The sequence below is a fragment of the Panulirus ornatus genome, chromosome 59 (assembly GCF_036320965.1).
Source record: "Panulirus ornatus isolate Po-2019 chromosome 59, ASM3632096v1, whole genome shotgun sequence".
NCBI lineage: Eukaryota > Metazoa > Arthropoda > Malacostraca > Decapoda > Palinuridae > Panulirus > Panulirus ornatus.
The window spans coordinates 27,835,483-27,861,322 of NC_092282.1; the positions used below are offsets into that span (position 1 = coordinate 27,835,483).

A 25,840-nucleotide genomic window follows, 5' to 3' on the forward strand; every position below is an offset into this window, starting at 1 on the left:
ATAATCGACTCGTGAAGTGTCTTCATAGTGTCAGTCAATACATGTATAGATCTATGTCGAGTAGAACCAGGTACACATCCGGCAAGGTTTATATTAAGACTAAAAATGTTCTTAAATGTTAAATACAATATCGAGGTATGGGAGAACCATTCCAGATAGTGTATGAAATGGGAAAAGCTGTAAATTCACATGGTTAGATTCTTCACAAAATGCACTGAATGTTCATGTTGACATGGGTCCGACCCACTCACAAATTGTAGGAAGAACGAGACAAACCAAATACTGCGAAAAACTTATATCTGAAATTAATCCAGAGCTCACAAATCATATGACCTTGGATAAGAAAATATACGTATAAGACTATACACGTTCGGCATTTACTCGTTGAGTTTGTTTCACGACCTTAAGATAGACAGGCAGATGGAGTAGAGCTGCTTGAGAACGGAGTCTGACCACGTAAACGTAAAAGATTTGAAGCACGTACTTGGAAAGTGACCAGTGTTGGCTGTGACTCGTCACAAGTGCTCGGTGCTGTCATTTGATTCATTAAGCCTCTGATATGTGGTAATGATGGTAGTAACGTTTGTGAATATGTTCACTAAGTTTTGAAGATTGGCCAGTAACTATTCCCTTCAAGACTTGAGTGTTAATTATTTGTGCTTGTAGATAATATGTAGAAGTTATATGGTATACTTGTGTGCATATAGCAATGGTAAGATTAGTTGTATTATATGTAGAAGTTATATGGTATACTTGTGTGCATATATATATATATATATATATATATATATATATATATATATATATATATATATATATATATATATATATATATATATGAAGAGCTTGTAGATTTATGTGCTGAAAAAGGACTGATGATTGGGAATACCTGGTTTAAAAAGCGAGATATACATAAGTATACTTATGTAAGTAGGAGAGATGGCCAGAGAGCGTTATTGGATTACGTGTTAATTGACAGGCGTGCGAAAGAGAGACTTTTGGATGTTAATGTGCTGAGAGGTGCAACTGGAGGGATGTCTGATCATTATCTTGTGGAGGCTAAGGTGAAGATTAGTATGGGTTTTCAGAAAAGAGGAGTGAATGTTGGGGTGAAGAAGGTGGTGAGAGTAAGTGAGCTTGGGAAGGAGACCTGTGTGGGGAAGTACCAGGAGAGACTGTGTACAGAATGGAAAAAGGTGAGAACAATGGAAGTAAGGGGAGTCGGGGAGGAATGGGATGTATTTAGGGAATCAGTGATGGATTGCGCAAAAGATGCTTGTGGCATGAGAAGAGTGGGAGGTGGGCTGTTTAGAAAGGGTAGTGTGTGGTGGGATGAAGAAGTAAGAGTATTAGTGAAAGAGAAGAGAGAGGCTTTTGGACGATTTTTGCAGGGAAAAAATGCAATTGAGTGGGAGAAGTATAAAAGAAAGAGACAGGAGGTCAAGAGAAAGGTGCAAGAGGTGAAAAAAAGGGCAAATGAGAGTTGGGGTGAGAGACTATCAGTAAATTTTAGGGAGAATAAAAAGATGTTCTGGAAGGAGGTAAATAGGGTGCGTAAGACAAGGGAGCAAATGGGAACTTCAGTGAAGGGCGTAAATGGGGAGGTGATAACAAGTAGCGGTGATGTGAGAAGGAGATGGAATGAGTATTTTGAAGGTTTGTTGAATGTGTCTGATGACAGAGTGGCAGATATAGGGTGTTTTGGTCGAGGTGGTGTGCAAAGTGAGAGGGTTAGGGAAAATGATTTGGTAAACAGAGAAGAGGTAGTAAAAGCTTTGCGGAAGATGAAAGCCGGCAAGGCAGCAGGTTTGGATGGTATTGCAGTGGAATTTATTAAGAAAGGGGGTGACTGTATTGTTGACTGGTTGGTAAGGTTATTTAATGTATGTATGACTCATGGTGAGGTGCCTGAGGATTGGCGGAATGCGTGCATAGTGCCATTGTACAAAGGCAAAGGGGATAAGAGTGAGTGCTCAAATTACAGAGGTATAAGTTTGTTGAGTATTCCTGGTAAATTATATGGGAGGGTATTGATTGAGAGGGTGAAGGCATGTACAGAGCATCAGATTGGGGAAGAGCAGTGCGGTTTCAGAAGTGGTAGAGGATGTGTGGATCAGGTGTTTGCTTTGAAGAATGTATGTGAGAAATACTTAGAAAAGCAAAGGGATTTGTATGTAGCATTTATGGATCTGGAGAAGGCATATGATAGAGTTGATAGAGATGCTCTGTGGAAGGTATTAAGAATATATGGTGTGGGAGACAAGTTGTTAGAAGCAGTGAAAAGTTTTTATCGAGGATGTAAGGCATGTGTACGTGTAGGAAGAGAGGAAAGTGATTGGTTCTCAGTGAATGTAGGTTTGCGGCAGGGGTGTGTGATGTCTCCATGGTTGTTTAATTTGTTTATGGATGGGGTTGTAAAGGAGGTAAATGCAAGAGTCCTGGAAAGAGGGGCAAGTATGAAGTCTGTTGGGGATGAGAGAGCTTGGGAAGTGAGTCAATTGTTGTTCGCTGATGATACAGCGCTGGTGGCTGATTCATGTGAGAAACTGCAGAAGCTGGTGACTGAGTTTGGTAAAGTGTGTGGAAGAAGAAAGTTGAGAGTAAATGTGAATAAGAGCAAGGTTATTAGGTACAGTAGGGGTGAGGGTCAAGTCAATTGGGAGGTGAGTTTGAATGGAGAAAAACTGGAGGAAGTGAAGTGTTTTAGATATCTGGGAGTGGATCTGTCAGCGGATGGAACCATGGAAGCGGAAGTGGATCATAGGGTGGGGGAGGGGGCGAAAATTTTGGGAGCCTTGAAAAATGTGTGGAAGTCGAGAACATTATCTCGGAAAGCAAAAATGGGTATGTTTGAGGGAATAGTGGTACCAACAATGCTGTATGGTTGCGAGGCGTGGGCTATGGATAGAGATGTGCGCAGGAGGATGGATGTGCTGGAAATGAGATGTTTGAGGACAATGTGTGGTGTGAGGTGGTTTGAGCGAGTAAGTAACGTAAGGGTAAGAGAGATGTGTGGAAATAAAAAGAGCGTGGTTGAGAGAGCAGAAGAGGGTGTTTTGAAATGGTTTGGGCACATGGAGAGAATGAGTGAGGAGAGATTGACCAAGAGGATATATGTGTCGGAGGTGGAGGGAACGAGGAGAAGAGGGAGACCAAATTGGAGGTGGAAAGATGGAGTGAAAAAGATTTTGTGTGATCGGGGCCTGAACATGCAGGAGGGTGAAAGGAGGGCAAGAAATAGAGTGAATTGGAGTCATGTGGTATACAGGGGTTGACGTGCTGTCAGTGGATTGAAGCAAGGCATGTGAAGCGTCTGGGGTAAACCATGGAAAGCTGTGTAGGTATGTATATTTGCGTGTGTGGACGTGTGTATGTACATGTGTATGGGGGGGGGGGCCATTTCTTTCGTCTGTTTCCTTGCGCTACCTCGCAAACGCGGGAGACAGCGACAAAGTATAAAAAAAAAAAAAAAAAAAAAAAAAAATATATATATATATATATATATATATATATATACAAAAATCACACAGGTGGGTGAACATATATAGGAAAACTAAAAGGAAACAAAATAAGTGTTAGGCGCTTTCGTATAATTTCATTGTCAGGACAGACAAGACGTTGGCTTTCTCAGACACTGATATTCAGTGACGACAATAACCAAAAATTTAAGATACAATGTAAACATTGGCTGCATGTAAACATCCAGACATTGTGCTTCGAGTAAACCAATGTTCTGATTGTTCTATAATGCATGTTCGGTGTTGGTGGTGTGGTGCTCGATATTGATATTATAGATGTACTTGGTGTACGGGAAGTGATGGAAGTTGAAGCAGAGGCTGAAGGTGGTGGGAGAAAGAATTATTCCTTGGGAAACTCTCATGTTCAAACTGGGTTTTGGAGGGGAAGCACTTTTGAGTGACTGGTTTGTCTGCCAGCTATGAAACTGGTTGACCATTGTCATTTTAGCGGAGGGTGACATTATTTTCTTTGGGGTGTCTCCGAACTTTGTCAAGGTTTTTTTTGACAACTGTTACTGCAAGTAATGTGCAAGATGGTGGCTTGTGGTTGGGTGAAGCCATATAGGAAGTGTTTTGTGAGGTCTATTTTCACTGAAGTTGTGAAGTGCTTGAGGTTAAGGCCATGTGTTGTGGGTAAGAGAGGGACAGATTGCTTGTTTTTTGATTAATCAATTTTTGGAGGTTTCTTTATTGATGACAATAGCGATACAGGATGTTAAAATGAGAGGAAGTTATCATCATCGATATACAGGACAACATTTTTGTTTTGCTTCCTACAGCTCCGAGGATTACCTCACGGCAGACCCGCAGATCATGGAATTTTCTGGAGCGACAGGTTCCTTGATGAGACTTTACCGTGTAATGGGAGGGATACGGCCTCGGTGACAGCTTGTGGCGGCGGTTCAGCCAATTACAGGTCCAGTCCGGTGACGTATGATTTAGATTATGTGCATGTTTCCTTATTTGTGAATGTGTGTGTGGGTAGTCATCAGTCATTAAGCCATTGATGGGGAGAAAGACTGTGTGTTTTATCACTGCTCTGGTTTATTTTCCCTTCATTCATAAGTATGGAGTTTTACTACACCTGTTTCATTTCCCGGGTGACTGATGGTGCTTTACGGATGAGTAGCAACGATGATTGCACGCACAGCCGTGCTGTGTCTGATGACAGTAGTGGCCACAAACGTTGGTGCTACTTTACACCAGAATGTGGCGAGGAAAGGTCGATGTGTGAAACATACTCCAAGGCTAATTAAGAGCCCAGTATGCTATCGGAGCTTGACGATCTGTTTGACAGTCAGAGCTGTAGACACGAGACGTTTGATCTTAGAAAGATGAAGTTCGAAAGCCGAAACTACAGTTAGACTTGGAATTACCCATTGCCGAGGTCCCTAAGGGCGTCAACCGCCAAGTTGCTACACCACCAAGCGAATGGTAACTTTTTTGAACGTTCTTCAGGTGTTATAAATTAAGGACTACATACTACACTCGCGCTACTTGATTCTTGGAGACGGTGTAGGTTACTTGTTCCTTTCCGTTGTAATGTTATTGCCAGGTGAATCAAGGAAGACAGCGTCGTTTAGGAACACTCCGATTGAGTTGACTTTCAAACACCTCCCCCCCAGGGACTTCATACAGAATCTACACACACACAAACACACGCACACATTGCATATGGCTTTTCAGTACACGTCGTATTTATACATTTAATATTGCGACACCACATTCATTCAGTGGAATGTATATAATTAATAGATATGCACATATAGAAGTAAGATATATGGACGCAAGAAAGTTTATCATCGTTAAGGGATGGGTAAGATCAGATAACTTGAAAATACAACAAAATTAAGGAAACAGTAGCTGACTTGACGTCATTTTCGTGTTGGAGGGACGAGTCACTTACCGTTGTGGTGAACATTTCCACGTTTCTCGGATCAAGTGATCTCTGCTGTGTTTACTATTTTAATGTTTCCAGGTATTACATTTGACTCGATCTTCGTACCTTGTGAAGTTGTGTTCAAGTTGAGGGTTTTGCTTTTTATTCCTTCTCTTTGTTGCCAGGCATATCACAGCTTTCTATGTTTCTCTCTTGATTCTATTATTAAAATTCCTTCAGTCATCCATTTGTAGTTCATAATTTTATTCTCTAAGCGAATGTCTTTGCGTGTGAATTTTTTAATTCCCGCCTCTCTCTCTCTCTCTCTCTCTCTCTCTCTCTCTCTCTCTCTCTCTCTCTCTCTCTCTCTCTCTCTCTCTCTCTCTCTCTCTCTCATATTGAACACTTTTATGATTACTTATCTTTATGTTAATGTTCATAATATGCCACTCATCATTTGGTCTGAGAGCATAATTTTTTCAATAGGTTTCCCTTAAATTCGTCTTTCATTAACACCGATTTCCAAAATCCTCGACACTTATATCGGTTTCCCTTTTCCTGTAGGGCCTTTTTATGTAAGTACTGAAATATTGCTCGCTGGGCTACGACATTTTGTGTAAATTTTTCTTCGCTGAATATCTTGATATCCATTTTCAACCGTTTTACTCGTTCATTCTTGTCATCTGCCAAACAGAACTCTCGTTTACACAATAGATATCATTTATACAAAGTCTTTATTTCATACTTCCCCGCGTTAGCGAGATAGCGCCTACACGAAGATAAGGCGTCATTCGCTCACATCCCCACTGTCGTGTGTAATGCACCGAAATCATAACCTGAAGTTGGAATAGTTGTTGTAGATAGTATCACGGCTAATGCTGTTCCCTGTGGAACACCCGAGAGAACTTCGACGATCACGTTTCCATTTGTAACTTCGAAGTTTGTTGGTTACAAATTTTGATCCATTATTATATTGTTTTGCTATATCACCTTCAGTAGTTCTCCATCATAGATGTAAATGTTTTTGTAAAATCAAGATGAGTGTTCAATCTTTTTTCCTTGCATTCGCACTTAGTCATAGTGAGCTAGACGTATTTGGGTACTTTTACCAGGTACAGAACCATGATGGACTTTATGTATGTGTCAGTTTTTACTGTTTTGTGTTTTCTTTTCATCCTTTCAAATACTTTCATTGTTTGAAGTGACTGAGTTACTGTGGATTACGGTAGGTAGCGGGACAGAGGTTGGAGAGAGAGTCGTTGTGGAGTTGAAGGTAAGGTGATGAGGAAGACGGTAGATAGTGGGGAAAAGAGTATGAGCTGTGTTTACGTGGTGGATGATGGGAAGGAAGTTGGGCTGGAAGGTGAAAGATGATTGTAACGGAGCGCCCTCCATGCTGGAGGCAGGGTAAGGTGGGAACTTGCATATAACTGTCATGACATAAAGGAAGACGTGGGAACTTTGCTGTCGTAATCGACGTAAGGGATGACCAAGAGCCCACATACTCACTTCTTGCCTGAATTAGATGCTACGTAAATGTGGACGAAATAAGAGAGATTGTTCGCACGAGATGAAAGAGTCAGACTTGACACTCGTACACCCTTCAGGTACCTGCAGGAGGATGACTCAGACGCCAAGAGTGATAGAGGACGACATTTGCCCGAGTTTGGAACTTTCCAGTTTCCTCGGGTATCGAACAGAAGACCTTGACCAGTGCATGCGAGTTTTCTGTCCAGGCTCGCACCAGTTAGATACACTGTTACGAGAAAATAAGCCGGTCTGGAAGTTTTGTGAAAGAGGCGGCATTTTTCTTACCCGTATCAAGAAATGTATATATGTAAAAAAAAAAAAAAAATGGTTGGATGGGGCAGGCTGGTGAGGTAGCCACGATGACAGGACAGGTAATCCTTGAGAATGACTGACGACGAGTTGACACTGGTCCTCCCTCCATTACGCTTCCCGATGTTTGTGTATTGGGTCTCTGATGCGTCGACTTGTAGTTATGAGTAGGTGGGGTTGCTAGTGGTCGCATGTAGTTATACTGTATGTTACTTTTCAGTGTCTTAAGTGTGAGTTTTTCCCACTTTCATCTGACATTTAGTAAAATGAAACTACATTTCTTATGGCCATTGAATTTTTGAAAGTCCTCGGTCTACCATTATGCAGTGGTAGGTTATGGGTTCGTGTTTCTGGTATGTTCAGTATTTACCTGCTGACACGCAGGCAGGCCACTTTTGACTTTTGTTCACTTAATATTTGGACATTTACGTTTTTTTGTCATGCCAACATTATAAACAAATTGTATATAATGAAAAGCTAAAGGTGTTATCGAACTCGGCTTGCTAGTGGCTTCACATCGACTAGGAAGTTACCTTTGCTGAGGCTGTATCATCGTCAGTCGACGTGTAGGTGTACCTTGCTTCAAAACAATGCACCTTCTCCGTTAACGAGTGCACCCTCGACGAAGCAACAAGAACCCTCTAAAAGGCGTCCTCGGTTTGTACAGTGATGCATAGTTGACCAGAAGCATCTCGAGCACCTCTATCTAAAGCAGTTTTTAATTTCCCTGCGCCTCTTAAGTTCTAGGAGCCCTCTAAAAGCGGTCTTGGATTAATGTGATTAGAATTTTGGCTAATTTAATGATATGCATATATACTGCCCACACTAATTTAGTAATGCACCTGACGGCCACTTGCATACATTCACAGATACACTTAAGATGTATCGTTTCGGCCTCCTGAATCGCCAGCGAACACTCGTATTCTTTGAATTATATACATAAATCAGGATTTTTTTTCCCACCAGCGAGACTGTAAATGTCGCTCGTAATGAGACGTTCTACTACTAGGCCTCCGATTGTAATTTATATTTACCTGCATCCGGTGGCCTAGTGGTAATGCGTCCCTCTCTCAAAGCACGGGTGAAGTTGAAAAAGTGTGCTGGACGTGCACGTCATACACTTAATATCAACAGAAGCGGATTTCATTTTAGCAGATATTTAGCGGGAGGCAAGAGTTGGCGCAACACAGCGATCATCTGCGAAAGGACACTGTTAGTGTAGAGTATATCGTGTGACTGCACTAGTTAGTTATGTGCAAGATCTCTACATAATTCCTGGTGGTTTCTACTTCGGAACCTTTAGTCAACCTCTTATACCTGCTTTTGTTTTTGTATGTTGGTAACTGTGCTTTTTCTTTACGCGGTTATTCATCTTGTGTTATGCAAATACTTGCAGATTGTGTGGTAAAATGTCACAGTTCCACATTATCCTCACTAATACTTGAGTTGTGGCAGGGTACAGGAGTTGGTCGGTAGTTGTGGCAGGGTACAGGAGTTGGTCGGTATTGATGGTCCAAGTTACTCGGGGTCGGCGACGTTTGACTCAAGTTTCACTGATGATGAAACAAGAGGGAGGAAAGAGAGTGAAGAGAGGTAAGACTATGAAGTAGAGAGATCAGGAGAGTAGAGTATGAGGTTAAAAAAGAGCGGACTAAGGATGAAGAAACTGACATGGAAAACGAAGGATGACCATCTGATAGGTAGAGGAGGATGGTTTAGGTAAAAGGATTTGGAAGAGGAAGATACTGAAGGTCAAGGCACGTACGTACAATCGTGCTCAGTGGGTCGGCAGAGAGTTAAGTCAATAGGAAATTATCTTCTCTCTGACGCAAAATGTACACATCACTACGGAGGGAATAGAGAATGAAAGAGGGAATAGAGAATGAAAGATCTTCCCTTGGACATGCACAGTTGTCAGTAAGAAGCTAAATCGAATAAAGATTTACTGTGCATGGAATACAGAATATTCTCCTATATGAATACAAACAAACATTCATACGTTTTGCAGTATGATCTCCGAGGGCTGTGCTTGTCCATGGCCAGAAAAAAACGCACGATTAGCCGAACGCGGATTTCCAGTGAACGAGAGAATTCGATCCAGCCGCCAGTACAGAGAAACCGTTGATCAAAGCTAGGTGCACCGCCTTCACGGTTGCCAAGAATACCGAATACCATCCAATTTACCGGTGGCCTCAGTCTGACCTTTCAGTTTACTGGGTCTTTACCGTATGACCTACCTTATTGTTGGGTCCTCAAAATATGTCTCAGTCTGACCTGCTACTTCATTGGATCCTGCCGACGCCCACTCCACTCTACCAGCAAGCCCCCTCATTGTTTACAAACACGACGTGCAATCTTGTATTACTCTCCGACAGCTGGAGGCATAGGCGGGTAGGTACATCGTTATCCACGCGTTTGTGACGGGCTCCCGGAACACATCCTTGTCATGATCGGTCTCGTGAAAACCCAGGAAAGTCATGTTTTCTTAAACCTTGTCCACAATGACTGTTTTTCCCTTATCGTTTATTAGCGGATCATTGTTTGGTATGTCATGATTATCCTTAATGTTTTAATTTACTTTTTTTCTGCCCCAGCTATTTGTCGCTCATTTCCCCACCATTTCTGGGGTCGTTTATTTGGTTATGAACGGTCGTCGGCTACGTTTCCCCCTAAAACGCTTCATCAGAAATATTACTGTCCGTGCTCTGTGTGCCATTCGTATTCAGTTGCTCACGTGCTACACTAGGGTGTTCTTCGTCCAAGGACACCTTTCGTAAGAATATACGATATTCACTGTCAAGTTTTCACTGATGATTTATAAAGTCTATACAGCTTTCTATTCTGTTTCATTGTCTTTGTCAGTGTGAGCTGGCGTCATGGGTCAGTTTCATAACATGACCGGCAGGCACAACTGGGTTGTCATCTGTTTTGAAATGACGAACATACGCAGAAGTGTGTATGGGAGTGTGAGGCAGGGCCGGCCCTGCAGGAGCAATAAAGATGACAGGCCACCCACTCTGGGGTTTCCTGCCCTGTTATGTCGATTCTGGGAAGTGATGAGACAAGTTGTATAACGCCAGTTAGTTTCTGCCTTTGAATTATACCTCTTTGTTTTGTTTATGGTTAGGCCGGCTTCGTGAATGGTTAGGGTAAAGTTTTGGCCTTGTTTCTTACTTTAGGGCACTGTGGAGTTTATAATTCATGATGTATTTAAGATATGATCGAGATAAAAGCGATACATTTACACACTGATTGTAACTTGGCGGTATTGTCAGAAGCTACAGGTTACATGCTACTGTGATGGAAATTTGCCAAGACGTAACAAGATTAGGCAACTAAATCTTGCACGGAGACGATATAACTCGACATTGTTTACGTTAATGATGATTTGAAGTGTTGAAACATCAGCACAGCATGTTGCCTGGATAGCGTGTGGTGTTTTAGTGTGTTCAGTCGTCGTGTGGTGGTCCAGTGTGGGTGTAGCTATGTGAACATTTATCGTTGCGGAGGAGTCGTTATCGTAACGGTGTGGTCTTCGCTGCTGCGGGGACTCGTGATGTGATGTACAACTATCATCATGGTACTGTGATGCTGTGTTGTTTAGTCACTGTAGACGTAGCGTTTCTGTAGCGCAGTCATGCGGCTATTGTATCTATGGTAGTGTCATGGTATGGTCATTGTATGTTCTACTGTTGTCATTGTTGTAATGGTTTGGAGACTCCTGTTGTATGTCAAGTCTGGCACAGTAGATTAGCCACCGTTGCTGTGTGTTAGTTGTGTTGTGGAGCTGTGCTATTCCACTCATTTTGATGTGGCTTTGAAGGGTCTACTTTCCACCCGTGTATAAGGGTAGATGAGATCTTCGGCTATTACAGATATATAACTTTACATGCAAATGTATGTTTCAGTACTTCAGCATCCCATCCCCTATGCCACTTCGTCTTCCACCAACTCTGCCACCCAGCTTGCAGCCACCATTTTTACCACCATCTCCTTTGGTATTACCTCCTTTACTGCCACATGTGCCAACACCACTACCATCATCTATGCCAGCAACCTAGTTTAGTTTTGGACCAGTCTGATGTATGGTCACGTCAACTCGCTTCCTGATTCATACTGATGAGCTCCTCGGGATCCCTCAAAGTTGGTTCTCCTGACTTTCATTTTACGCTTCGTGGATGAATCTCGTCTTGTGAGATCAGAAATGCATAAGACATGGGTCAGTACCAGTATTGGCTTGTACCTCCAACCCCTCTGCACATCCCTCCCCTCCGGGTGACCCTCCACACCACACACACTACTCTCGTCTCAAATCGGTTTCAATACATTATTCCTTGATAGAGGAACGGGATCCTAGTTCTGTCACCAGGTACATCCTCAGACCATTAAAACACAAGTTCATCACATGTAGGTGGCTCCCTTCCTGCCATCACTCCGTTCTCAATGTCTGGTTCTTGCTTATCGGATCCTTCCCTGCCTCAGTGCCTGACCGTCTCATCAAGGATGACAGAGTCCAGGAAATCAGGCCGAAGGATAAGCATTATATTGAAAACCTGACCTACCTTTGGGGCCTTTTATGACAAAGGTGAACAGAAAACTTGTGTTAGCATCAGGCATTACCCAAACCGGGCCAAGCGTCGCTGGTGACATGTACGTCGCAAACACCTCCCGAAGTGAAAGTCTTCATCGGAAATAATTGAAGATAAAGATACTCTGAAACTTGAGAGCCAAGTTTCAGGGCCGCGGTAGTAAGCATCCCGGACGCCCACGCCGGACAACCGTTGTTACAAAATTTGAACGTAGGCAATGACGGACACGTGGCAAGACTGACTGGTTCACCTTCTGCGCTGACAAAACCTGTAAACAGAGAGTTAGCGGTAATGAGGCGATGCGGTTCTCACTGAGCTGGCTGGGTAACTTACAGGAAAAGGGGAAGGCCAAGATCCAGGTCTGTGTCAAGGTTATGGACTCGTCCCAGCCAGACTCTCCAGCCACAACCTTTATCCCCTGTGATATCCTGGCCTCCACAGACATGACGCTACCCATTCTCCTCTCCACCCGCAGCACAGATGCTGGCGCTGTCTTCGTTTGCCATCTTATATTCTTATATATATTACCGGACTTCGTCTGTTTTGAGGTAATATCGCGAGTTAGTCATCTTTAGCGAGGCTGCATCATTGTCAGTTTGTAAAAAGTAGACTCTTCAAAGAGCTCCTCACACACGAGCCCATCCTGAGACTGATTGTACCTTACCTTTGCAGGTGTAGGAGCCCATGGAAAGGGGATATTGGAGTAAACAAAATGACCCGTACAGAAAAGGGTCCTGGGATATATATATGATGCACACTGTCTTTTGAGTTTTTGAAAGGGGTCGACGATGTGGACTTAACACTTTGGGAGATTCAGGGATAGAGTAACCACAAGTCATAACATAAAATTAAGAGACTTAAGGTTGTCAAGTGATACTTCCGTTGTATAATAGCGGTGGACGAATGGAATATGACTGAGGACATGGTTGCTGCAAACATGAATTTAAGAGGTTGTATGACAGAATGTTCGATATGGGGGCCACACGAGTGTAAAGCTCCTTCCCTGTGCCCTTTATATATATATATATATATATATATATATATATATATATATATATATATATATATATATATATATATATATATATATTTGTTTTTTATTTATTTTTTTTTTTTTTTTTGCTTTGTCGCTGTCTCCTGCGTTTGCGAGGTAGCGCAAGGAAACAGACGAAAGAAATGGCCCAACCCCCCCATACACATGTATATACATACGTCCACACACGCAAATATACATACCTACACAGCTTTCCATGGTTTACCCCAGACGCTTCACATGCCCTGATTCAATCCACTGACAGCACGTCAACCCCGGTATACCACATCGATCCAATTCACTCTATTCCTTGCCCTCCTTTCACCCTCCTGCATGTTCAGGCCCCGATCACACAGAATCTTTTTCACTCCATCTTTCCACCTCCAATTTGGTCTCCCACTTCTCCTCGTTCCCTCCACCTCTGACACATATATCCTCTTGGTCAATCTTTCCTCACTCATTCTCTCCATGTGACCACACCATTTCAAAACACCCTCTTCTGCTCTCTCAACCACACTCTTTTTATTTCCTCACATCTCTCTTACTCTTACATTACTTACTCGATCAAACCACCTCACACCACATATCGTCCTCAAACATCTCATTTCCAGCACATCCACCCTCCTGCACACAACTCTTATCCATAGCCCACGCCTCGCAACCATACAACATTGTTGGAACCACTATTCCTTCAAACATAGCCATTTTTGCTTTTCGAGATAATGTTCTCGACTTCCACACATTCTTCAAGGCTCCCAGGATTTTCGCCCCCTCCTCCACCCTATGATCCACTTCCGCTTCCATGGTTCCATCCGCTGCCAGATCCACTCCCAGATATCTAAAACACTTTACCTCCTCCAGTTTTTCTCCATTCAAACTTACCTCCCAATTGACTTGACCTTCAACCCTACTGTACCTAATTACCTTGCTCTTATTCACATTTACTCTTAACTTTCTTCTTTCACACACTTTACCAGACTCAGTCACCAGCTTCTGCAGTTTCTCACATGAATCAGCCACCAGCGCTGTATCATCAGCGAACAACAACTGACTCACTTCCCAAGCTCTCTCATCCCCAACAGACTTCATACTTGCCCCTCTTTCCAAAATTCTTGCATTTACCTCCCTAACAACCCCATCCATAAACAAATTAAACAACCATGGAGACATCACACACCCCTGCCGCAAACCTACATTCACTGAGAACCAATCACTTTCCTCTCTTCCTACACGTACACATGCCTTACATCCTCGATAAAAACTTTTCACTGCTTCTAACAACTTGCCTCCCACACCATATATTCTTAATACCTTCCACAGAGCATCTCTAGCAACTCTATCATATGCCTTCTCCAGATCCATAAATGCTATATACAAATATATATATATTCATGCAGTATATGCTGAATACATGTGATAGCAATGTGTACAGTAATCTTTGTGTACACTATAATTATGATGTAATTTGTAAGCTGAATTTCCTTCAAAAGCCTACCAAACATTAATATTGCCCAATTTCAACGGAAATATTTTCATTTGAATTTGAGAGAGAGAGAGAGAGAGAGAGAGAGAGAGAGAGAGAGAGAGAGAGAGAGAGAGAGAGAGAGAGAGAGAGAGAGAGAGACGTGCTTAGATGAAAAGGAAAAAGGCTATTTCAGAAATGAAGACATATATAAAGACAAAGTCTTCAGTGCCCAATCCTTCTATCGAACCATACCTCCCAGCTAGCCCAGTTGTCTTTGGGTCTTTATATATTCATCTATCTATCCATTAATTATGATTCACTCTTCTTACTCTTAATATATGTGGTAGATCACGGACCGTCGAAAGACATGGTCACATTCCAGGCTACGGCCTGGTGACTAGCACCACGCTGAGGCCTAGTGAGACTACAGTAACGACCATCTCCGTGTTACTGATCGTGGAGATAGATTGACCCAGAAGCAATTGTGTTGGAAGATGGTTAGGTGGAAAGGAAGCTTGTGCAGTTACCTTGTCATAGAAATGCAAGTGTTTGATAGATGAAATTCCTCCTTTATATTTTTACCCGTTTTATTTACAGTGGATCTTTGTTTAGATATTATCTGGGAAGTGAGCAGGTAACCTTCGTGTCTAGACCAGACGCCGGGGATGTGAATGGCGGCTCAGACACTGGCCTCAAGGACTCTTGATGAGCAGGGGAGGGTCATTCCATTACCATGCTGGAAGGTTTACGTACAAAGGCTGGAATGTTGCTAGAATGACAGGGCAAGGAAAGACGCATATCGTTAGGATGATATTGTTAAAAGAAGTGTATATCAATGGAATGATGCTAGTATAATGCATAGATGTCGCGGGAAGGATACTGCTAAGGCACGTGTATCACTGGAATGATATTGCTGAAAGGCATGCATATCGCTGATTTTATCACTGCCCGTAATCGCTACAAGAACGTTATCCATGAGGCAAAGCATTCCTTTAGTGAAGGGAAGTGCGGCAACCTCTGCTCGTCATCCACTGATAGGTCTCTCTGGTCTTTAGCTAAGGGCATCTCTTAACAACAACTGTCGCTTTACTTTTCCTGCACTTTTATGTTTTGAAGGTACTAAAGCTGCCTCTCCCGTTGACAAAGCAACTCTTTAGCTCCCGTTTCTCTTATCCACCTTTGATGATTCTAACTTCACTCCATGATGCTCCTCTTACTAATCCTATACCTCTTCCCTATACCTCTTTCGGGACTGTGCGAAAAGCTCCTCTTTCACGGGACAAGCAAAGCTTATGGTCCTGATGGCATCCATCCTCGAGTGCTGAAAGTGTGCCTCTGAACTTGCACCTGTGCTTGCTCGTCTGTAACGTTTCTGCTTAAAAGCTAAAACGTTTCCTTTTCCTTGGAAACGTGCATTGACCCACTAACGACTCTAAGGAACTCGAGGAAATCGTGTTTGAAGATAAAGTACAATACACCACACTTCTCAGGAGAGGGAAGGCATCAGACTTATCGAAGACCCCAGCACATCCTCGAGCATCTTGTGTCTTAAATGTTGGAAGATGCTTGGGTCTGATGTCCAGCGCATGGACGTGGGATCATGAGTAATGTCCTTGATATTTGATTCTATAGAATTTCACTCATTATTTTACGAATGCGATCAGGCGCTCTTACTTTAATGTTAATATTTTTTACGCTACTACGGACATGATTGGTGATGCCAAGATAGTATTTTACAGCCTACTGAGTCTTGGAATCTCCAGAAAGGGAACCATTAGTGGCAATTTAGCAACAGCCGTCGTCTTTTAGAAGAGATACTGGCTTCATATGAAAGCAGATTTGAAGTACAATGAATATGGCGTAGGTTCCATCCCTTCATTAAGAGCGCTCGCTGCCAACAGAAGAATGGATCTTAGGCAAAAGCAGTCTGCCCCTCACCTGAGATGGCATCGAAATAGCTAAACACTTGCAGAAGTAACAGATGTAACCACATTCGCCGATGTCGCTATTGTCTAAGATCTGTGTTGTACTGCAGGCCCGATGCTACTCCACTTCCCCGTTTTAGGCCTTCGAACTGAATGATAGCCTGCTCTAAAGTTTTCAAGTAGCGGTCGGAGGCTCGTATCGGTCACCCAGTCCGAAGGCGCAGCGATCATCCTCGGCTGCTGTCTTAAGGCCTGTCGACACGAGCGGGCCTGATCGGCGGGTTTGACCGTTAACGGGCAAACTCTGGCGGGCGGGTCTGCCCGTGAATGCTGTCCACACGACCCAAGTGATGAACAGCCGGGCCTGCCCGACGATGTTGCCAGTAGCGGGTGGAGTGCGGTACGAGAACCATGGTGCCTAGCATGGTCAAGAAAAAGATTTTGTGTTCTATGATAATAGCTTTGTGTCTCAAGAAGAAAAGGATATGGTGTAAAGATTGGTTAAAGAAAATAAGTATGTTTGGAAGCACTGCAACAATACTTCATGAACTACAAAGTAGTGAGGAACACGACTTCAGAAATTACCTGACGATGAGTGTAAGTACTGTTTACATCTTGTTATCAAAGGTCTCGGAGCCATACAAAGTGAAGAAAGACACAGTTGTGAGAAACAGCATTACAGCAGAAACTCGTCTGGAAGCAACTCTGCGATTTTTAGCAAGTGGGTCTACTTATTCAGCTTCACATTCCATAAACATGGATTCTTACGATAAAGGTCAATCAAAGTATTAGTAAGTGCTTTAGACCAAATAATTGTTGGTGGCTCACTAGAGTTATCCTGGGCTGCCATCGTTAAATGTTCACTGTGCTACTATGCCGTGGGATGTGGGATGAAGGCCTGCTGTAGGTTCACGATATTATCTTGCGTCTGGCAGGGTAGAAACTCCAGCTACCGGGCACCAGTTCAGTGATTTCGCTCGGCTGGCTTTCGGGCAATTTGATCGTTTGCCCGTCAAATATGCCCGTTAACGGGCAAGCCCGCCGATCAGGCCCGCTCGTGTAGACAGGCCTTAAGATGCTACGACAACTCACTCCCCGACACAAAACTATGGCCTCCCGGCTAACAATACCCTGAGAGCATAGCGCTAACCAAATGCTTCCTGTCGTGACATAAGTCACAGGGAGGGAGGGTCCCAGCCTGCCACATACCGTCATGTACATCATTTATGTCGGTGGTTCACGTCTTGACTCGACGAAGGTTTACCTCCCTATCAAACTTACACGTGAAGGAGGTACCACCCGCCTTGAGGCAAGACACTTGAGTGCTGTCATAACGGCTTCCTCCCTCCCTCTTGCGAGGTCAGCAGGTGACTGAGGGTGACGTGGTCCTCGACTGAGGGTGACGTGGTCCTCGACGGTGGACGGAAGGTCATCATATCCAACCCGTTGTTGGACTGGAAGTCTGGAAATGAACGGAGTCTTAATTTCCATTTTAATTTGAATAAATTAAGGCATATTTTTCTATAAGCATTTAAATTACGACGTTTTGTATATAAAACCTACTAGTGTTTATGTGTGGGTCATGATAGATCTGAAGTCATGGGTACATTATAGGTTAATCTATTATCATCCATCTTTAAATATAAGCTTAAAACTGGTGGCAACTGTGAGGACAAATCCTTTCAATAGCAATGTTATTATCGTTACTATTCTTGTTTTGGGAAACTTTAGGGTAAACAAGACGCAATGGTTTGTCATTATTTACCAGCACAAGGAGTTTCAAAAGCTGGTCTCATTGTTTGTATACTGCAAATATAAAACGTAAGTAGTCATTATTCCCATGTTGAGCTAAACTAGTGATACACACAAACAACCATATCACTGTAATAATCTATATGGCGGGGTCAGACGTTCCAAAAGACTGTGAACAATTAGTAGTTATCGCCTGAATGAATCGTAATATAAACCAAAGTTTCAGACGAATGACTTTAATCTACATTTTCTTGCTGTTGGAACTACAGAGTTGTCCACCATGTTCACCTATAGTTGACCCGTCATTCGCCAGTGGTTACAGCCAATGGTCTGCCATGACTCATTAACCTGGCTATAAATAAAACCTCTTTTTTATGAAGCAATCAACTCCAAGCGGAGACCACGAAGCTGGCAGACTACGTTAGTTGTTTGTTGACATTTACGGCCATCAATCTATGAGGAAAGTCATTAGTGCCTGCAACCCTATTCAATATGCGATTAAAGTCACCCTTAAAGGCCCATTCTAGAAGAAAATTACAGAAAAAATAGATGAAATTAAAATTCTGGTATTGTAATAAACAAATAATTGAAAATAATAGGAAGATTTTGTGGGTATTGAGCCAAGGTGGCGGCAAACACAGCCCAGTCGGCACAGTTTACCCAAGAGTGTGAAGAGATAAGACAGACGAGAGATCATCCTCCACCACCACGTCATCCACATACATGATAATTCATTCGGAAATCCAACGGCGCAACCTCATGGCGCAGCTGCCCCGGAGGATCACCACCTCCCCTCAAGGCCGACCGTCTAATGTGAGGACGTGTCCACCCACCATGCCACCAGCCTAAGTGTGAGGAGGAGCTTCACACCCAAGCCAACCCCGCCACACAGAACCACCCACGAACCACTTTACATCATCTGCATCAATTCTGTTTCTCTAAGACCATCAATTTGTCAATATTACTCGAGTTGTTCCAGAGTACACATCACATGGTTTCCCGTCACCTGATCCCTCCCCCATGGTTTCTCCTGACTTTTTTTCCTATGATGACTAGAGTAATCACGAACACCTCACTGATAAATACCGTTCATATAAGCCAAATTCTGATTTATGTATTACATAAGCTTAGAAAATCCCTGCTTTGTTCATCAGCCTAGGTCATCTTATATACATTTGCTCATGATTATCACCTTCATTGGATATAGTTGCAATAAATAAGTCGTGTTCTCCTTCGTCATGTATAAAAAAAAAAAAAAAAAAACACCCAATTGGCCAAAAGAAAATGAAGTTAGCCAATCAGAACTGTAGGCCATGCCATCCTGAGGGAGAACCAGCCAATCATCGGGCAAGGATGACCCCCACCGGCAACCAGGGACCGCTGGTGCCGCCATTAATGGCGATTGTAGATATTACAACAATTGCCAGGATAGGAGCTTTGCTATCAAAATATGAAACGCAATAATCTTAGATAAGATTATATATTCGAAAATTAACTATATGCCAACGTAGAAGATGGTAATTATAAAGTCAGATATGCAAATTTAATTGTCTAGTACAGGTAATCTTACCAAATTACCTGTACAAAATAAACTCATACAGGGTCGATTTAATTTCTATCAGAAAATTAATCTTTTATAGAACCCTTTCGAAACCTGAATTAATGTATCTATTTTTGATGAAAAAACCTATGTCTAGGTAATTACAATTTAATTAGTGACAGGGGCCGTGTTACCAGCCCGAATGATAATTCAGATTTCTAAAACTTTAATCTGATTTATCAGAGAATGTCCTGAGAGGTGAAATGTTTATATACAGCTTACGTAAGATATTTTTAGGACAATTTATATAATAAATTATGCAAATAAGGATTAGTATATGTTATCTAATAAAACATACTCCTTTCAATAAATTCTAAACCAGCATTTATGAAATTGGTTTGAAATTAATACTGAAAATAGATACAAAAGCCATGTGATAATACATAACGCAACCTGTAATTAAAATTTCGTTGTGACTTCTGTAATGTTTGTATGTGGTGGAGGGAAAAGTTTCTTGTATATTTCATCCATAATAACGAAGTGATTATAGATTATCTACTGTATGCAGCGACCATAAGTGAGTAATGTAACCTTAGTACCATTTAAAAAGTAGATACGTTTTTATCCAGTAAGGTAGTTATGAAACACTCAAACAAGGGCGTCACATCGTTTGTAAACTTCAAGAAATAAACTGTCAACTCGCTGAATTTTTACAATATTTGGGTAAATAAGGGTGTTTTGGTGATTTGAAACTCATTTTTATCTGATATTTGTCAGTATTTCTAATATAAAGTGTAGTTGTTTATAATTGTGTCCTGTTATCTTACGTCAATTATGTACCATAAGCATTTTCTATTGTCTCATCTTTTCAACTTGGCATCATTATTAGCTATGAACACAGTGTAGTGTTGAGATAAAACACTACACTGTTGTAGATAAAAAGGAAAATGTGGAGGCAGTTCATCAGTTTATGGAAACACGTATTACAGTGGATGAATTTTGACGACAATGATACTAATGTGTTCCTTAAACTATAGACCTCATATAGAGTGGTGTCCCCACAATGTGAATAGGTCCATGAAGTTGAGGAAAGATGGGCAGAATTACTCAATATCAACAATATGGATTTTCAAAAATCCATTGGTACCACTTTCATCAAAATCTGTTTTGAATTTTATACAGGTCTTGCTGGCGGGTGACACCATATATCCACACAATGCTTTGTTTAAATTCTAGAGAGCTTTATTTGGTGTGTAAATCAAGTTTGAAACAAGAAAGCTTTATATCATTTCATGAAAGTGCTACATGGATGTGTTATTCTCCGAACCTTCAGCTAGACGTGATTTGCTCGGGTTTGCACAGAAGCATAATGCTAGGCTGTCAGGCTTGGTTTAGGGAACGCTGAACAAACATTTTTTTTCTTAATTATTCTGATAGAGGGCTTCAACAGTATGCAAGAAGTTGAGGAATTACTATACTCGGTCACATAAATTTTTCTTGAATGATAGTACCCGCAGATGCATACAAAATTAAAACAACTCGTGTATGTACGTATTGTAACCCACATATTCTAAGTTTATTATGTCAAAATCTTATTTACCCATGGATGCAAATTTCTCTTTAGTTTATTATAACAAAATCTTATTTACTCATAGATGCAATTTTCTCACAATTAAGGTAAATAAATTTTTGTTTTGGTAAAAGTGATCAGCACTTTTCATCATTTGGTGATAATTTGGACTTTATGCAGCAGCCAACACAGGCTCTATTTTCATGTTGTGGAAACTGTAATTTCATGAGTTTTTTTTTTTCTTTTTAGGTTCAAAGAATAGAGGAAGAATTTGAAACCCGTGCCTTGGATGAGGCTCCTGATGCAGAACCTCTGGTAAGATGTAACAGCATTTGATATCATGATGATCTTGTACAGTTATTTACTCTGTTACTGTAGTGATTTGTAATCAAGAGTACCAGGCACGTTGTTGATATGGAAACATAGAACATGTTTCACAGTGTTCAGAGTAATAATGCATTAGCTATTACTTTTAAGGCATAACCACACAGTGGGCGTATTGCAGTATAAGTATGTGCAAGTCGATGTCATGGTAAAATATAACCTTGTCCTGACCACGGTAGAATGTGGCTGTGTATACCAGGTATTTCCATAGAAAGAATTTGCCACATATACGACTTAGTATTGTAGTAATTTATACCTGTGTATAGGGTAGAACTGTTGTAGAGTTATACCATCTAGGTGTTATGAAGGTGAGATGTAACCAAATACTGGGCATGTCCATACTGTGTATTGTACTGAATACTTGCTACGCTGTAACCATGACTTATTATTATTATTATTATTATTTTGCTTTGTCACTGTCTCCCGCATTTGCGAGGTAGCGCAAGGAAACAGACGAAAGAAATGGCACAACCCACCCCCATACACAATGTACACACACACACACGCCCACACACGCAAATATACATACCTATACATCTCAATGTACACATATATATACGCACACAGACACATACATATATACCCATGCACACAATTCACATTGTCTGCCCCTATTCATTCCCATCGCCACCTCGCCACACATGGAATACCATCCCCCTCCCCCCTCATGTGTGCGAGGTAGCACTAGGAAAAGACAACAAAGGCCCCATTCGTTCACACTCAGTCTCCAGCTGTCACGCAATAATGCCCGAAACCACAGCTCCCTTTCCACATCCAGGCCCCACACAACTTTCCATGGTTTACCCCAGACGCTTCACATGCCCTGATTCAATCCACTGACAGCATGTCAACCCCGGTATACCATTTCGATCCAATTCACTCTATTCCTTGCCCGCCTTTCACCCTCCTGCATGTTCAGGCCCCGATCACACAAAATCTTTTTCACTCCATCTTTCCACCTCCAATTTGGTCTCCCACTTCTCCTCGTTCCCTCCACCTCCGACACATATATCCTCTTGGTTAATCTTTCCTCACTTATTCTCTCCATGTGCCCAAACCATTTCAAAACACCCTCTTCTGCTCTCTCAAGCACACTTTTTTTATTTCCACACATCTCTCCTACCCTTACATTACTTACTTGATCAAACCACCTCACACCACACATTGTCCTCAAACATCTCATTTCCAGCACATCCACCCTCCTGCGCACAACTCTATCCATAGCCCACGCCTCGCAACCATACAACATTGTTGGAACCACTATTCCTTAAAACACCCATTTTTGCTTTCCGAGATAATGTTCTCGACTTCCACACATTCTTCAAGGCTCCCAGGATTTTCGCCCCCTCCCCCACCCTATGATTCACTTCCGCTTCCATGGTTCCATCTGCTGCCAGATCCACTCCCAGATATCTAAAGCACTTTGCTTCCTCCAGTTTTTCTCCATTCAAACTTACCTCCCAATTGACTTGACCCTCAACCCTACTGTAACTAATAACCTTTGCTCTTATTCACATTTGCTCTTAACTTTCTTCTTTCACACACTTTACCAAACTCAGTCACCAGCTTCTGCAGTTTCTCACATGAATCAGCCACCAGCGCTGTATCATCAGCGAACAACAACTGGCTCACTTGCCAAGCTCTCTCATCCACAACAGACTGCATACTTGCCCCTCATTCCAAAACTCTTGCATTCACCTCCCTAACAGCCCCATCCATAAACAAATTAAACAACCATGGAGACATCACACACCCCTGCCGCAAACCCACATTCACTGAGAACCAATCACTTTCCTCTCTTCCTACACGTACACATGCCTTACATCCTCGATAAAAACTTTTCACTGCTTCTAACAACTTGCCTCCCACACCATATATTCTTAATACCTTCCACAGAGCATCTCTATCAACTCTATCATATGCCTTCTCCAGATTCATAAATGCTACATGCAAATCCATTTGCTTGTGTATGGTATAGCAATGTTTATGGTATTTACATGCTATTTTATAATTGATATTTCTCCATGGTAAAAAGTAACAATTTGCTGGGTTAGGTACTGTTTGTTTATTATACAGTGTAATTAACTGAAGAAAACCCTTTTGATGTGTACTGCTTGAATGATCTAAAATATTATAATTATTTCCCAAGTATACTTTTAGTAAGATGTCTGTAGTATATGTTTTTTTTTTTGTCCATGATCAGAGTGTGATATAACCTTCACAACACATCCTGCTGTCCATGCAATCCTAGCATATCACAATAGATTTGTCCCACCCAAACTCCTTATGTGCATGTGCTTGCTTTCGCTTTCCAAATTTTCAGTAAATTTGTCATTTTTCCCTCTGTAAACTTTGTGAACCCACAGTTGTTTCTAAAGAGATATGTCTCTTCCAGGATGCTGCTAATCAATCTGCATGGAGGGTTTACTCACCTTTTCCTTTTCGATAGGTTCATATATTCCAGATACAGTACTCGTTCCATTGCAAAAATATTTATTTATTTATTTTGCTTTGTCGCTATCTCCCGCGTTTGCGAGGTAGCGCAAGGAAACAGATGAAAGAAATGGCCCAACCCACCCCCATACACATGTATATACATACACGTCCACACGCGCAAATATACATACCTATACAACTCTATGTACACATATATATACACACACAGACACATACATATATATCCATGCACACAATTCACACTGTATGCCTTTATTCATTCCCATCGCCACCTCGCCACACATGGAATACCATCCCCCTCCCCCCTCATGTGTGCGAGGTAGCGCTAGGAAAAGACAGCAAAGGCCCCATTCGTTCACACTCAGTCTCTAGCTGTCATGCAATAATGCCTGAAACCACAGCTCCTTTTCCACATCCAGGCTCCACACAACTTTCCATGGTTTACCCCAGACGCTTCACATGCCCTGATTCAATTCACTGACAGCACGTCGACCCCGGTATACCACATCGATCCAATTCACTCTATTCCTTGCCCGCCTTTCACCCTGCTGCATGTTCAGGCCCCGATCACTCAAAATCTTTTTCACTCCATCTTTCCACCTCCAATTTGGTCTCCCACTTCTCCTCGTTCCCTCCACCTCCGACACCTATATCCTCTTGGTCAATCTTTCCTCACTCATTCTCTCCATGTGCCCAAACCATTTCAAAACACCCTCTTCTGTTCTCTCAACCACGCTCTTTTTATTTCCACACATCTCTCTTACCCTTACATTACTTACTTGATCAAACCACCTCACACCACATATATTCCTCAAACATCTCATTTCCAGCACATCCACCCTCCTGCGCACAACTCTATCCATAGCCCACGCCTTGCAACCATACAACATTGTTGGAACCACTGTTCCTTCAAACATACCCATTTTTGCTTTCCGAGATAATGTTCTCGACTTCCACACATTCTTCAAGGCTCCCAGGATTTTCGCCCCCTCCCCCACCCTATGATTCACTTCCGCTTCCATGGTTCCATCTGCTGCCAGATCCACTCCCAGATATCTAAAGCACTTTGCTTCCTCCAGTTTTTCTCCATTCAAACTTACCTCCCAATTGACTTGACCCTCAACCCTACTGTAACTAATAACCTTTGCTCTTATTCACATTTGCTCTTAACTTTCTTCTTTCACACACTTTACCAAACTCAGTCACCAGCTTCTGCAGTTTCTTACATGAATCAGCCACCAGCGCTGTATCATCAGCGAACAACAACTGACTCACTTGCCAAGCTCTCTCATCCACAACAGACTGCATACTTGCCCCACTTTCCAAAACTCTTGCATTCACCTCCCTAACAGCCCCATCCATAAACAAATTAAACAACCATGGAGACATCACACACCCCTACCGCAAACCTACATTCACTGAGAACCAATCACTTTCCTCTCTTCCTACACGTACACATGCCTTACATCCTCGATAAAAACTTTTCACTGCTTCTAACAACTTGCCTCCCACACCATGTATTCTTAAAACCTTTCACAGAGCATCTCTATCAACTCTATCATATGCCTTCTCCAGATCCATAAATACTACATACAAATCCATTTGTTTTTCTAAGTATTTCTCACATACATTCTTCAAAGCAAACACCTGATCCACACATCCTCTACCACTTCTGAAACCACACTGCTCTTCCCCAATTTGATGCTCTGTACACGCCTTCACCCTCTCAATCAATACCCTCCCATATAATTTACAAGGAATACTCAGCAAACTTATACCTCTGTAATTTGAGCACTCACTCTTATCACCTTTGCCTTTGTACAATGGCACTATGCAAGCATTCCGCCAATCGTCAGGCACGTCACCATGAATCATACATACATTAAATA

The 25,840-nt window shown here is 42.1% G+C and overlaps 1 long non-coding RNA gene across 1 annotated transcript in view; it reads left to right on the top strand.

Moving 5' to 3' along the window:
• LOC139767165 (uncharacterized) overlaps positions 1-25,450 on the top strand; it is a 66,426-nt gene extending 40,976 nt beyond the window's left edge. The window contains exons 5-6 of the long non-coding RNA XR_011717008.1: positions 4,298-4,434; positions 21,360-25,450. This is a non-coding gene — a long non-coding RNA (uncharacterized lncRNA). The remainder of the gene's footprint in view (positions 1-4,297; positions 4,435-21,359) is intronic.
• The last annotated feature ends 390 nt before the right edge of the window (positions 25,451-25,840 follow it).